Here is a 15,783-nt window from a genome sequence, read left to right as displayed (position 1 = left end):
TGTGGAAAATGCGCCGACTTTGGCTCAGCCTCTTCCGCTACGTAGCTAAGATGGCTGCCGTTGAGTACGGCATCCGGGTCCTTGAAGTATACTTCTTTTCGCGGTACTCAAATTTTGGCTAGTAAGTGCGGACAGTACGGGTATTGGAACACGGCACGTGTGTCTATCCAAACACAAACACTGCAATTCACATACACACACACAGCTGAATGTGTTAACGCATTATATACATTCTTATAGGCCTAACTTCAAATTGTTACTATTTTACAGATGTTTTTTTAAATTATAGAGCAAAGATACTCCTAGTGGAAACGAGGAAAATGTTACATTTTTTATTGTTATTAGTTGTATAGGCAAGGATACAATTCATTGAACATCTGGAAAATCATTAAAAAAAAAAGGATATATGCATGTATACGAGGGTGAAAACATCAATGGCGAGGGAGCAAAGCGACCGAGCGGGGGGGAAGGTCCGCGGTGCGGAGCTTTTGAAAATTTGAGGTAGAAATGGATCATTCTGAGGCTCCTGACAGTAAAACGACGTGATCTTCTTCTGCCCCAGACAATCCTTGCTTTTCTTCCCCCCGCGGCACGACATTTTAAAAACACTGTAAACTAAGTCACCAAACGCTATATTTTCTTTCTTCTCAGACACTCTCAGATTCACTGAACTGATAAATTTGGTTCGGGAGAAGAGATAAAAGCCCGCCTACACTGTAAACTGATTGGTTGACTTACCGATCCAGGCCAATCAGGAGGCGCCTGAAGCTCACGTGCACACTGCCTCATGCACAGTTTCTAGATCCCTCTCTGTTGTGCTGCGCGGTCGCTACACAGACGCGAACGCGGTTAGGAGCACGTCTGTCTCCTGTGCGCGGTCTTGCTCGCTCGTTCTCCATTCCGGGAGATTTTAAGTAATTTAAAATTTTCGACAACCGCAATTTTCGACAAGGAGGCGCTGGGTTGAAACAAGGAGGCGCAGCGCCCCTCTTTCCCGGTTTAGATTAACCCCTGTATATATATATACATACACATATATATATGTTGTGGCAACCCCACGCCATTGGCCAGGGGCCAGCCGCTTCAGCACCCTCCCCGTGGACGGGTGGTGGAAGGAAGATACCTCCCCCTCCACCCAGCTGCACGAGAGGGAACCTCAAGCGGGCCCAGGCAATCAAGAACATCGGGGGCACCTGGGGACGGGAACGAGAGAGGAGCTTTAAGGGCTGGGGACGGGGCAGACGGGAAGGAGGGCTGACCGGGAAGAGACGTGTAGTTGACCCGAAGTTACTTAACAGAACGTTTTCCCCACCAGGAGTAAGCCGGAGGCGTCGGGTGCTGTTTCCCCGCCGACCCCGAGGAAGGGCTGGACCAGGAGGTCCCGCACCCTTATTCCCGATTACGGAAGAACCTTAGTTTATGTATGATTTCCCCTTTGTGACTGGAATTATAATAAAACCTGTTGCACCGCAACTCTGCTTCATTCATTAATTCCCGAATCCCCGCCGCCGACGAAAGTGGTTGCCACAGTGGTGGAGAATGCAGGCAACGCGATCCCTGGACTTAAACACAACCCAGACCACGATGGAGCACGCCCACCAACCCGCCACGAGGGACGAGGAGATAGACATCCTACGGAGATGCATGGTCCGAATGGCCGAGCAGCTCGCTCGGGGTCCTGCAATCGCCGCCCCCACGTAGAGGCTGACAAAGATGGGACCGGACGACGATGTAGAGGCGTACCTTGAGGTGTTCGAGCGGACCGCGGACCGTGAATAATGGCCAGCGGACCAGTGGGGCCACATCCTAGCGCCCTTCCTGACCGGGGAAGCTCAGTGCGCCTACCGGGATCTCAACCCCCACCAGGCGGGGCATTACCCGACACGGGCCATCCTCGCCCATTATGGACACAGCCTCCCCGCCCAGGCGCAGCGCTACCACGACTGGATCTATGAACCGCTCGGCTCAGTGAGAAGCCAGATTTCCCAACTCATCCGGCTGGCCGAGCAGTGGCACGTAGAAGGCGACGGCCCCCCTCTGCTGGATTGGCTCGTCATAGACCGCTGCATCCGATCTCTTCCCCCTGGCGCCAAACGCTGGGCCTCCGGGAACCAGCCCCGAACGGTGAACGATCTTGTGGAACTCCTCGAGAACCATCAAGTAACCCAGCGGCTTTGCGGAGGAACAGCCCCGCCTCCCGGAGGGGGGGAGTCGCGGACCGAGCGACGCGGACGGATGACAGAGACCCCGCGCTCCCAGACACCGGTAGTCCGAGGCCCCGCCTACCCGGCTCAAAACACCGTGGCCCGCAGAGGCCCCGCCCCCCCGACTCCGAGAGGGGAGTGGAGGTGCTACACCTGCGGCCAGAAGGGCCACCTGGCACGCCACTGTCCCGGCGCAGAGGATGTGTCAATGCCCACGGCCAGTCCGTCCGACCAGAGGGGAGGAGCCTGCCTCCGCACCACCTGCTGGTCACACGAGAGGACCGTCTCGCCGAGCCTGCCGGTACGGGTGGGGCGGCGGGACACCCACGCCCTCCTGGATTCGGGGAGCGTGGTCACCTTGATCCGGCCCGACTTAGCCTGTGGAAAGCCCGGGCATGACATTGAAGTGGGCTGCATCCACGGACAGACGGAGACATACCCCACCCTCCACTTCACGGTACAAACCCCGAAGGGGACCTTCACGGTCCAGGCCGGGGTAGTGCCCAACCTACCCATGCCCCTGTTAATTGGACGCGACTGTCCCATCTTCGAGCGACTGTTTGGAGCGGAGCTTCGCCCACCAAGACCCCGACATCCAAGGACGAGACCGCGCCAGCTACGAAGCCGCCCCGTCTATATGGCAGGCCGACCCCCGCCATCCCCGACTGACTCCGACGAGCCTCCGCAGAGACCCGCGAGAGAGGTAGGACGCCGGCCTCACGCCTCGTCCACGGAATCCCTTCCCCCGGGGACACCGGGCACGATGACCGCCTCCGAGCCGATACCCCCACCAGAGGAGAGTGAGAGCCCACCCCTCATCGACTTCTCCGACCTCCCCCTGGCCGTCGAGGGGCGAGCGGACAGGGGCGGACGGTTCGCCACCGCCCAGCTGGAGGATGACTCCTTAAGACACGCCTGGGGACACGTGCAAACCCACGAGGGACTATCACGGGACTCGGTGAGTTGCCGGCAGTACCCACACTACAGCACAAGGGGAGGGTTACTGTATAGGGTAATTCAGAGGGGGGGGGAGGAGGTGGAACAGCTGATCGTTCCATGGACCTATGCTAGCCAGGTGTTGTACATGGCCCACTCACACCTCCTAGGGGCTCATCTGGGGATGGATAAGACCAGGGACCGGGTGTTAGGTAGATTTTATTGGCCAGGGGTAAAGAAAGACATAGAGGACTACTGCCGAGCCTGCCCCGAGTGCCAACGTACCGCCCCGAGACCGTCGGTACGGAATCCCCTCATACCCATGCCCCTGATCGAGGTCCCCTTCGACAGACTAGCATTAGACATCGTAGGCCCCCTCCCCAGAACTAGCCGAGGTCACCGCTACATACTGGTCATGGTAGACTACGCAACCCGCTACCCAGAGGCCGTACCTCTCCGCGCCGCCACAGCCAAGGCAGTGGCAAGAGAGCTAATGACGTTATTTAGCAGGGTGGGAATAGTTAGGGAGATCTTGACAGATCAAGGCTCCTGCTTTATGTCCCGGGTGTTAAAGGACCTACTCAGTCTGTTACAGATCCGCCACCTCCGGACCTCCGTCTACCACCCCCAGACCGACGGACTGGTAGAGAGGTTTAATCAGACCTTAAAACGCATGGTGAAAAAGGTGATGGAGGTCGATGGAAAGAACTGGGACCAGCTACTCCCTCACGTCCTGTTCGCCATCAGGGAGGTACCCCAGGCCTCCACCGGCTTCTCCCCGTTCGAGCTACTCTACGGGAGAAGACCGAGAGGGCTCCTCGACATCGCCCGGGACGCCTGGGAGAGCCAACCCTCCCCCCACCGCACCATCATCGAGCACGTGGAGCAGGTGCGGGACAGGATGGTGCAGGTGTGGCCCGTGGTCCGGGAGCACCTCGGGAGCTCCTCGTCCTCATCCCAACCTCTGAGTGCAAGTTCCTGGCCAAATGGCAGGGACCCTATGAGATCATCGACCGGGTGGACGAGGTCAATTACCGGGTACGGCAACCGGGGAGACGCAAGACCACCCAGCTGTACCACATCAACCTGCTGAAGCGGTGGCAACCACTGACCACTCCGCGGGATCCAACTCTCCTGACGCTGGCCGCCCGACTGCCCCCTCCAGAGGTCCCTGTGGGGGAGCTGCTGAGCCCGAGCCAGACACAGGACATGCGGGACATGGTGCTCCAACATCTGGATGTCTTCTCAGAGCGACCTGGCAGGACCACAACCGTCAGCCACGACATCCGGACAGAACCGGGAGTCAGAGTCCGCCTCCGACCCTACCGCATCCCGGAAGCACGGCGCGCCCTCAACAGAACAGAGGTCGCCCGCATGCTGCAGATGGGGGTCATAGAGGAGTCCCATAGCGCCTGGTCCAGCCCGGTGGGTCTGGTACCCAAACCAGACGGGACCTACCGGTTCTGCAATGACTTTCGCAAACTGAACGAAGCGTCTGCCTTCGACGCCTACCCTATGCCATGGGTAGATGAGTTGATAGAGCGACTGGGCCCGGCCCGGTTCATATCCACCCTAGACCTCACGAAGGGATACTGGCAGGTCCCCCTCACCAAGCGGTCCCGGGAGAAGACGGCTTTCGCCACACCAGACGGGCTATACCAATACACCGTCCTCCCGTTCGGGGTGCATGGGGCACCCGCAACCTTTCAAAGGATGATGGACCGGATCTTACGGGCCCACAGAGAACACGCCGCCGCGTATATAGATGACATTGTGATACACAGCAGCACCTGGACCATCCATCTCCACCACCTCCGAGCCGTCCTGGGGGCGCTGTCACACTAAATTTGTACCGGGTGCCAAATTTGTACCGGGCGCGTCATCAATACGTAATCCATTCCAAACTTGCCCGGCAACAGATGATCGCGTCGTCCGGTGCCTGGCAACGGACGATCACGTCGAATGACGTGAAAGGTTCACGAACATTCGCGAACCTTCTATCTAGCGATCCGTTATCTGTATTGTGCTATTTCGTCCTTGACCTGCTTTAAACACTCAGTTTACTTGCTAAATTTGATTAAACAATGAAATACAATACAAATATAAAGTAAAACAAGTGTTATCTAGCGATCCGTTTTCTGTATTATGTTATTTCGTCTTTGGCAACATGAGCGCAAATGTTTTTTGAAACCCGCTTTAAACACTCAGTTTACTAGATAAATTTGATTAAAAAATTAAATACAATACAAATATAAAGTTAAAACAAGTGTTATCTAGCGATCCGTTAACTGTATTATGTTATTTCGTCTTTGGCAACATGAGCGCGAATGTTTGTTGAAACCTGCCCGGCAACGGACGACGCGATCATCTGTTGCAGGCAGGTTTGGAATGGATTACGTATGGATGACGCGCCCGGTACAAATTTGGCAGCCGGTACAAATTTAGTGTGACAGCGCCTCGAACCGCCGGCCTCACAGCCAACCCCAAGAAGTGTCGCCTGGGCCTGGAGGAGGCCTCCTATCTGGGCTATCAAGTCGGGAGGGGCTGTGTGAGACCCCAGGACGAAAAAGTGCAAGCCATCCGGACCTGGCCCAGGCCAACCACCATGAAACAGGTGAAGTCCTTCCTGGGACTAGTCGGAAGGTTCATCCCCGCGTTCGCAACACTGGCCAGCCCCCTCCATGAGCTAACCCGGAGGACTCTACCCGACCGAGTGAAGTGGACGGAGGAGGTTGAGGAAGCCTTCTCCCACCTACGGCAGGCTCTCTGCACCGAGCCAAAGCTCATCACCCCGGACTTCAGCCTCCCCTTCGTGGTACACACGGACGCGTCTGAGGTGGGGCTGGGAGCCGTTTTGTCTCAGGTCCGGTCAGGAGAGGAACATCCGGTGACCTTCATCAGCCGGAAGCTCCTGGCCAGCGAAAGGGCATACTCAACGGTGGAAAAGGAGGCGCTGGCAATCAAGTGGATCCTAGAAAAGCTCCGTTACTACCTCCTCGGTCTGAACTTTAGCCTGGTCACCGACCACGCCCCCCTAAAGTGGATGGCAACGGCCAAGGACACCAACGCCAGGGTGACGCGCTGGTTCCTGGCCCTGCAAGACTACCGCTTCCAGGTGGTCCATCGACCCGGAAGGGCTCACGGCAACGCGGACGCACTGTCCCGAAGGGACGCCTGCCTAGGGCTAACAGGAGGAACCCCCGGCTTGCTGCTGAGGATGGGGGTGTGTGGCAACCCCACGCCATTGGCCAGGGGCCAGCCGCTTCAGCACCCTCCCCATGGAAGGGTGGTGAAAGGAAGATACCTCCCCCTCCACCCAGCTGCACGAGAGGGAACCTCAAGCGGGCCCAGGCAATCAAGAACATCGGGGGCACCTGGGGACGGGAACGAGAGAGGAGCTTTAAGGGCTGGGGACGGGGCAGACGGGAAGGAGGGCTGACCGGGAAGAGACGTGTAGTTGACCCGAAGTTACTTAACAGAACGTTTTCCCCACCAGGAGTAAGCCGGAGGCGTCGGGTGCTGTTTCCCCGCCGACCCCGAGGAAGGGCTGGACCAGGAGGTCCCGCACCCTTATTCCCGATTACGGAAGAACCTTAGTTTATGTATGATTTCCCTTTTGTGACTGGAATTATAATAAAACCCGTTGCACCGCAACCCTGCTTCATTCATTAATTCCCGAATCCCCGCCGCCGACGAAAGGGGTTGCCACAATGTATACATACATGGATGAATATCTAATATGAACACATTCATGAATTCATCCTCAATTCACCATGGGATCTAAACATGCTGTTTTTTATGGATTTACATTTAGCTGTTCCTCAGTTGTATCAATGTATTGTCTTATTTATTCTGTTTTGTATGAGCAAATAAAATCTCATCAATCATATGACAAGTTCTTCTTCATTTTCAGTGAATAGAAACTAGAAAATACTGTCTTAATATCTAACTTAACAATGCCAATCCTTTAACATAATGTGAAAATAAAAATATGCATTCATCAGTGCTTTTAGACGTGTTTCCAATGGCTTTGTGAGAGAACGGGCTCCATTCAATGAAATCAAAACCAAAACTGATTGAGCACCGTTTATAAACAACCCTTCCGGGTTTTGTCCGTTGGCTTGTGTCGATCCGATACGTCAAGTGATACGTCATCTGTAAGCGCAGATGACGTATGATGATGAACTTTAACAAGTTTTATAAAAAACCAAACAAGGTTGACCAGGACCGGGCCATACTTAATCTCCTGGACGTAATGAAAGTGAAAAGGCGGCGTCCGAAAGTCAAGGACGTAAACAAGCGAAAAGACCGGAAAATATCGGTTAAATACAGTCTCTTGTGTTTATTTATTTATATTAATTTATAGTATGAGATGACCACCTTAAATAATACAGTCAATGTCCCGCTCAATATCATTTCATCTGTCATTGTATATTTTTCGAAAATAAAGATAGTTTAAAAAAGAAATGTCTCGTAAATGTGCAATGATAAACTGCTCTAACAGTGGAAACGGATTGTCTGTCTTTTCGTTTCCCAAGGACAGAAAAGGGTAACGTTCTTGCTTGCTCCTGTATGAATGGCTACCTGAGGCTGCACCTGGTAAGGAAAGTTGCGCTGGAGCCCGGGTAAAATCGCGAGTGTCGAGTGTCGAGACTCAAGCACTTAACTTACCTTAACCGATTGTTCCATACAAATTGTTTGTTAACGATTTAACAACTTCAACATCTGCTATTACTGTAGTTCTTTTTTTGTAGGACTTACTTGGGCTAATGACCTTGCACAGAGCGAAAACCATCTACACCATTGGTCATTGATTGCTATGCATTCACTGATCTTTACAGATGGGTTTGTTTTAAGCCATTGAATATAATTGCTCTGCCCTGCAACACATTATAAGCTACGCATGTTTGTTAAATGAGAAATATGGTCTGGGTCACATTGAAACAGTAACAGTTGTATAACAGTAATTATACAAACATTATACCAACATTGCAACAGGCAAGTTTATTCAAACATCACAATAACCAGAACACACTAAGAACAGTAACTAATAGTAAATTAAAAAAAAAAGATGAATGATTTAACAACACTGAACATACAGAACAGAGGCAGGGAAAAAGGAAAGAGGAAGAAGACTTGTCCGTTGTCACAGCATCAATGTCCAACTGTAGAGATCAAGAAAGGAAGAGCCATGAGGAGGAGTACAACAGAACACTGCTCTCTAGGAAATTGTTTACTGATGTAAACTTAGTTGATGCAGTCTTAAAATGATGATTCTAATCCAGGTTTCTATTTCAGGAGAAAGAAATGGCTCACAATCGTTACTAAAAAAAAAGCTTTATCATCGGCACTAGTGAGGATTAAAAAAAAACACTCTGTAAGTTACATACATAATGTAAAACATTCGCGCATTTCTTTTTTTTTTACATTAGCTCACTAAAACTCTGTAACGTACCTCTGACAGTATGACAATGTGTGACGTCATCGTATTTTTTTAACACCTTTTTAGAACAGATACGTGACCTTAAAAAATGCAATATTCAGCTGAATTTATTATTTTAGCCCCAACTTTTGAACGCAACTTTCACATTACTTGACAAAAAATTACATTGTGAGAAAAGTGGATTCTGAGGATAAAACCCCATAGGCTCCCATTCATTCTGGACTCGCCTACGAGCGCCCCGCGTGGACAGAGATTATTACTGCAACCATTCCAGAAAACCGGAACTAACCAGCGGGTGCCAGTTCTCCTCATTGCAGTAATAATCTTTGACCACGCGGGGCGCTCGTAGGCGAGTCCAGAATGAATGGGAGCCAACGGGGTTTTATCCTCAGAATCCACTTTTCTCACGATGTAATTTTTTGTCAAGTAATTTGAAAGTTTCTATCAAAGGGTGGGGCTAAGATAATAAACTCAGCTGAATATTGCATTTTTTAAGGTCACGTATCTGTTCTAAAAAGGCGTTAAAAACATGCGATGACGTCACACCCTGTAATACTGTCAGAGGTACTACTTTACGGCAGTTTCTAAAGCACTTCCCGCAACGATTATGAGCCATTTCTTTCTCCTAAAATAGAAACCTGGATTAGAATCATAATTTTAAGACTGCATCAATTTAGTTTACATCAGTAAACAATCTGCTAGAGAGCAGTGTTCTGTTGTTCTCCTCATGCCTCTTCCTTTCTTGATCTCTACAGTCGGACCTTGATGCTGTGACAACGGACAAGTCTTCTTCCTCTGTCCTTTTCCCCTGCCTCTGTTCAGTATGTTCAGTGTTGTTAAATAATTTCTTTTTTATTATTAGTTACTGTTCTTATTGTGTTCTTGTTAGTGTGATGTTTGAATAAACTTGCCTGTTGCAATGTTGGTATAATGTTTGTATAATAACTGTTGTACAACTGTTACTGTTTCAATGTGACCCAGACCATATTTCTCATTTAACAAACATGTGTAGCTTATAATGTGTTGCATGGCAGAGCAATTATATTCAATGGCTTAAAACAAACCCATCTGTAAAGATCAGTGAATGCATAGAAATCAATGACAAGTGGTGTAGATGGTTTTCCCTCTGTGCAAGGTCATTAGCCCAAGTCCTACAAAAAAATAACGACTGTAATAGCAGATGTTGAAGTTGTTAAATCGTTAACTAACCATTTGTATGGAACAATCGGTTAAGGTAAGTTAAGTGCTTGCGTCTCGACACTTTAGAGAATGTCTAGCGCGCAACTTGAATAAGCCATGTGCGATATTACCCGGGCTCCAGCGCCACTTTCCTTACCAGGTGAAGCCTCAGGTAGCCTAGGACCATTCATACAGGAGCAAGCAAGAACGTTACCTTTTTCTGTCCTTGGGAAACGAAAAGACGGACAATCCGTTTCCACTGTAAGTGCAGTTTATCATTGAACATTTACGAGGCATTTATTTTTTAAACTATCTTTATTTTCGAAAAATAGACAATGACAGATTAAATGATATTGAGCGGGATATTGACTGTATTATTTAAGGTGGTCATACCGTACCTACCATGTATATAACACATTGAACATTGAACACAAGAAATTGAAGAAATTCCATTTATGCCCATGTACTTTCACAATACCTTTTTTGACTAATGTACGGCCAACAATGTTTCTAATGTGAAGCTTCAGCTTGACGCTCCGTTTTCCCTTCGTCGCATACCTCATCCACTATCCACGATAATAATCCACCGGACCACGACGTGATGTTTTTAAAGGGTTTACTTGTCCAACGCAAAATACAAAAAACAATCCTTTTTCACAATGAGGTTCTTATTAGAGGTACGAGAACGAGAGAGAAATTGAGAGAGGTTATCTAAAAAATAAAAGGGCCTGCAGGAAAATATAAATACAGTACGCAAAAATTGAGTTAACACGTTTCTGAACGCTCTTCAGCTTCAGATGCCGTCAAGAGGGGTCTCTGGTCGTAATCAGTCGCAAGTCCGTCCCTGACCAATCAGCGTTCATTAGCAGAATGCTAGCGTGTATGGCCAACAACGGCCCAAACTGTAAGAAATCGAAAGGACATAAGTACTCACTCATTTGACTTTTGAACCATAATCTATATTGAACTTGCGGAATCTGCAATAAAATTTGCGATATTTCAACGACAAGCAGGTGAAAGAGGCATAATTAGCCGTTTAGCCCCATAGACTCCCATTCAATCTGGACTCGCCCGCGATCACTCCCAGTGGATGTCTCATGGAACTACAACCAAAATCGGTACAATGGGGCGTATAGGGAGTGCCCAGGCTCTTCGTAGACGGGCTCTGGTAGTACCAGAGAATGTCGGGGTTTTATCCTCAGAATCCACTTTTCTCACGATGTAATTTTTTGTCAAGTAATTTGAAAGTTGCTATCAAAAGGTGGGGCTAAGATAATAAACTCAGCTGAATAGCATTTTTTAAGGTCACGTCTGTTCTAAAAAGGCGTTAAAAACATGCGATGACGTCACACATTGTCATACTGTCAGAGGTACTGCTTTACGGCAGTTTCTAAAGCACTTCCCTTTTCCCGCAACGATTATGAGCCATTTCTTTCTCCTAAAATAGAAACCTGGATTAGAATCATTGCATCAATTTAGTTTACATCAGTAAAAAATCTGCTAAAGAGCAGTGTTCTGTTGTTCTCCTCATGCCTCTTCCTTTCTTGATCTCTACAGTCGGACCTTGATGCTGTGACAACGGACAAGTCTTCTTCCTCTGTGATGTTTGAATAAACTTGCCTGTTGCAATATTGGTATAATGTTTGTATAATTACTGTTATACAACTGTTACTGTTTCAATGTGACCCAGACCATATTTATCATTTAACAAACATGTAGCTTATAATGTGTTGCATGGCAGAGCAATTATATTCAATGGCTTAAACAAACCCATCTGTAAAGATCAGTGAATGCATAGAAATCAATGACAAGTGGTGTAGATGGTTTTCCCTCTGTGCAAGGTCATTAGCCCAAGTCCTACAAAAAAATAACGACTGTAATAGCAGATGTTGAAGTTGTCAAATCGTTAACTAACCATTTCTATGGAACAATCGGTTAAGGTAAGTTAAGTGCTTGCGTCTCGACACTTTAGAGAATGTCTAGCGCGCAACTTGAATAAGCCATGTGCGATATTACCCGGGCTCCAGCGCCACTTTCCTTACCAGGTGAAGCCTCAGGTAGCCTAGGACCATTCAAACAGGAGCAAGCAAGAACGTTACCTTTTTCTGTCCTTGGGAAACGAAAAGACGGACAATCCGTTTCCACTGTAAGTGCAGTTTATCATTGCACATTTACGAGGCATAATTTCTTTTTTAAACTATCTTTATTTTCGAAAAATAGACAATGACAGATTAAATGATATTGAGCGGGATATTGACTGTATTATTTAAGGTGGTCATACCGTACCTACCATGTATATAACACATTGAACATTGAACACAAGAAATTGAAGAAATTCCATTTATGCCCATGTACTTTCACCATACATAGGCCTACTATCTAAAAAATAAAAGGGCCTGCAGGAAAATATAAATACAGTACGCAAAAATTGAGTTCGACGGAAACGAAGTGAACACCATTGTTTCTGATTGCGCTGCAGCTGCAGATGCCGTCAAGAGGGGTCTCTGGTCGTAATCAGTCGCAAGTCCGTCCCTGACCAATCAGCATTCATTAGCAGAATGCTAGTGTGTATGGCCAACAACGGCCCAAACTGTAAGACATCGAAAGGACATAAGTACTCATTCCTTTGCCTTATTTCAACGACAAGCAGGTGAAAGAGGCATAATTAGCCGTTCTAGCCCCATAGACTCCCATTCAATCTGGACTCGCCCGCGATCACCCCCAGTGGATGTCTCATGGAACTACAACCAAGATCGGTACAATGGGGCGTATAGTATTGCAGGACAATTCGATCCGGAATGACGGAAACTGGATCTCTCTTTAGTTTTCGTTTATTCTCTCTTTACATCATGACACTGCGTCGCATATCATGAACAATCAACAATCAAACAATTTACAAGGTCCCTATATAACCTTACCCCCCGCTAATCAATTAAATCAGATTGTCTGTGTGTGACATGACGTCACCACTAAGGTGCGCTTGTTTTTAGCACCTTTAAAGCTGCAACAGACTCCCGGCCAATTAGACTCTTCTGGTTCTCATTACACATCAAGTTCAAGGGGATACAGTAATTGTACCTACTGGTCTTCTGATTAGGTTCCTTGAAGGTAGCATAACAAGGCAAGAGCGTACCATCTCTTCCGATATAAACTTCTTTGATTCTTCCCATTTTCCAAAGATGTTTGGGCAGTTTGTCTTCATTCACTAGGATAACGTCTCCGAGCTTTAACTCTGTGCATCTTTTTACATGAGATGAGCAATGTGCAGATCGTAGCTCCAGGAGATATTCCTTCTTCCAGCGGGTCCAATATGTATTGATTAGGCGCTGTCTGTATTTCCACCTTTTGTTTAACTGACGTTGGTCTGTGTTGGGGGCCGCTGCGGTTACGTTGCCAGCGGATGGGAGCGCTGTTAGACGCTGACCAATTAGAAAATGGGATGGCGTTAGAGGGACAGGCTCTTCGCTGCTGGTGTGGGTGAAAGTGATGGGACGGGAATTAACAACTGCTTCCACTTCTATCAGAATGGTTTCGATTTCTTCATATTTCAGACATGATTTTCCCAGAACTTTACGTAGGCACGTCTTCACCGACCTCACCATTCTCTCCCACATTCCACCCCAGTGGTGTAGTCTACGTGATACGCAGGTATACGCCGTATACCCACTAGGAACGCACCAGGATTTGCGTATACCCACTTAAAAATGTGCACGGATACGTATCAATCGTCTTGTGACAGATCTTTCACTTCTGTGTTTATTTTTCGGAAATATCGGTTGGGTATAACTGCAATAAAATACTTTAAGCAGGGGAAGTTATCTCCTACATTCACCATTCATAAAATTCCCGCTGCGCGCTCGCGCTCTGCCCTGTCTCTGTTACGAAGCGCGAAGCTGCCCCTGCATCTCTGCACGTTAGTTGGCGGGCCGAGCCCCTCCTTCTCGCGTGTGTGTGCGTGCGTGGGCGTGCGCGCGCGCGTGTGTGTGTGTGTGTGTGTCCTGTCCTTCCGTATTCATGTGTAAACCACATAATAAGTAGTCAACAGAAGACAATGTTTTAATCCCACTTTATATCTCCTTGTTACTTTTAGATGAGAACCCCTGGCCAGCCTTTCAGACTGGGTGTCAGGCTAGGGAATTTAAAAACAGGCATCCTTGGTTAGAGTGTAGGGAAAAAAAGTTATAGGTAAATGTCAGCCAACATACAGTTGGTATACACAATTGAAATTCATAATGTTAATCACTATGCAAATGAGAGTAGGCCTATAGCTAATTCATGGTCATTTTTAAGGCGCAGTAATTTCACACTTTTACACAATTCAATTACTGTATGGTATGTTAGATAACAACAGTAAGAGCTCAAATTAGAGCAATTGAAAGAGTGAAACATTAGTCTCCTGTCATCTCCTTCTCATGCACTGGTTAGCCATGGATGTAAACAGTTCATTCAATTATTTTGAGTAGATTTTGTCCTTGTTTAGCATGTGCTATTGCTACTATAGATATACAAAGGACAACTTGTCATTTTTGTGTTCTATTTGTTCATACTGTTATTAAAACTGGTTCTTTCCATGATTGTTGATAATCGTTATACTCTTAAATCAGCGGGTTGTAGACCCCTGCGTTGGTGAGTGTGGTGCGACACCCCATAAGCGCCACACACGTACACGTACCGGTCGGACGGGTTTGTACGAGGCTGGGAGGGAATCATCACAGTATACCCACTACAATAAAATAGACTACACCACTGTTCCACCCCACCAAGCAGCTCTTTCTGCCATAAACTTCCAGATTATTCGTTTTTCAGCAAAGAATTCCTGTAGTTCTTTAGATGACAGGGAATCCCACAATGCTGTCAACTCCTTGTTGGCTCGTTTAAACGTTTTAGCATTGTCTGAATATATTGTGGTACATAGTCCTCTGCGTGACACAAAACGTCTGAACGCCAGCAGGAACTTTTCCGTAGTCTAATCAGTCACCAACTCTAAATGAATGGCTCTGGTGACTGCACAGGTGAAAAGAGCAATATAACATTTTCCTCGGTTCTTACTGTACATAGGTCCAGCAAAATCCACTCCCGTGATCTCAAACGGAGGCGCTTCCTCAATGCGCTGCGCAGGTAAAGGCGCTGAAATCTGCTGGGCTGGTTTGGCTTTATATTTACGACAGATAAGACAAGCGTGTACAACTCTTTTCGTTAGTTGTCTTCCTTTCATTATCCAGAATCTTTCTCTCGCTTGGTTTAGCGTGTCTTTGAGACCAGAATGCAACACTTGCTGGTGATATTTTCTTACAATCAGCTCAGAAAACATGTAGGCCTAATTTGCAGGGAGGATGCAGGGATGTTTTTGTTCAAACTTCAATCCTGTCATCTGTAACCTGCCTCCCACTCTTAGTACTCCACTGTCATCCAGAAAGGGACTTAGAGACTTAATTTTGGACTGAAAGTGAACTTCTTTACCTCTTTTCAGTTGATTGATTTCTTCGTAGAAACTTTGATTCTGCGTTAATCGGATCCAATAAAGCTCTGCGTCAGCGATTTCTCCAGCTGTTAATGTTCCGGTGCTTTTTGCCTTTTCTCTGGCGTTGTTTATGAATCGTCGGACCCAGGCAGTAGCCTAATCCGCAGCATTCGGCTGAGGTCACTGTGGTTCTTTATTTCGAGTATTTCCATTTCCTTTGAACCTTTGGAATTTAACAAACTGGTCATTTCCACAACTGCCACATTTTCTTTTACAGCGTCATCATTTTCCCAAGGTAATCTCACCTCGTATCTTTCTTCTTTGAACTGGACAGTTTTTTCAAACAGCTGCAATGCCTCCTCATTACTTTTCTGTGATTCTTTGTCATTCATTATCCCGATGGATTCGATTTCCCAGAAGGAGCGCAGTGTGTGATTTATTTTCTCATCCAGTCCAACACTCACGTGCAGAGTTCCGACATCTGTAGGTTCTGTTTCAGTTGTCACATTTAGCATGGATACGGTTCCTTGTATTAACCATCCAAACTTGCTGTCCAGCGC

This window comes from Gadus morhua, chromosome 6 (assembly GCF_902167405.1).
Source record: "Gadus morhua chromosome 6, gadMor3.0, whole genome shotgun sequence".
NCBI lineage: Eukaryota > Metazoa > Chordata > Actinopteri > Gadiformes > Gadidae > Gadus > Gadus morhua.
Note: the sequence above shows the minus strand (reverse complement) of the source record.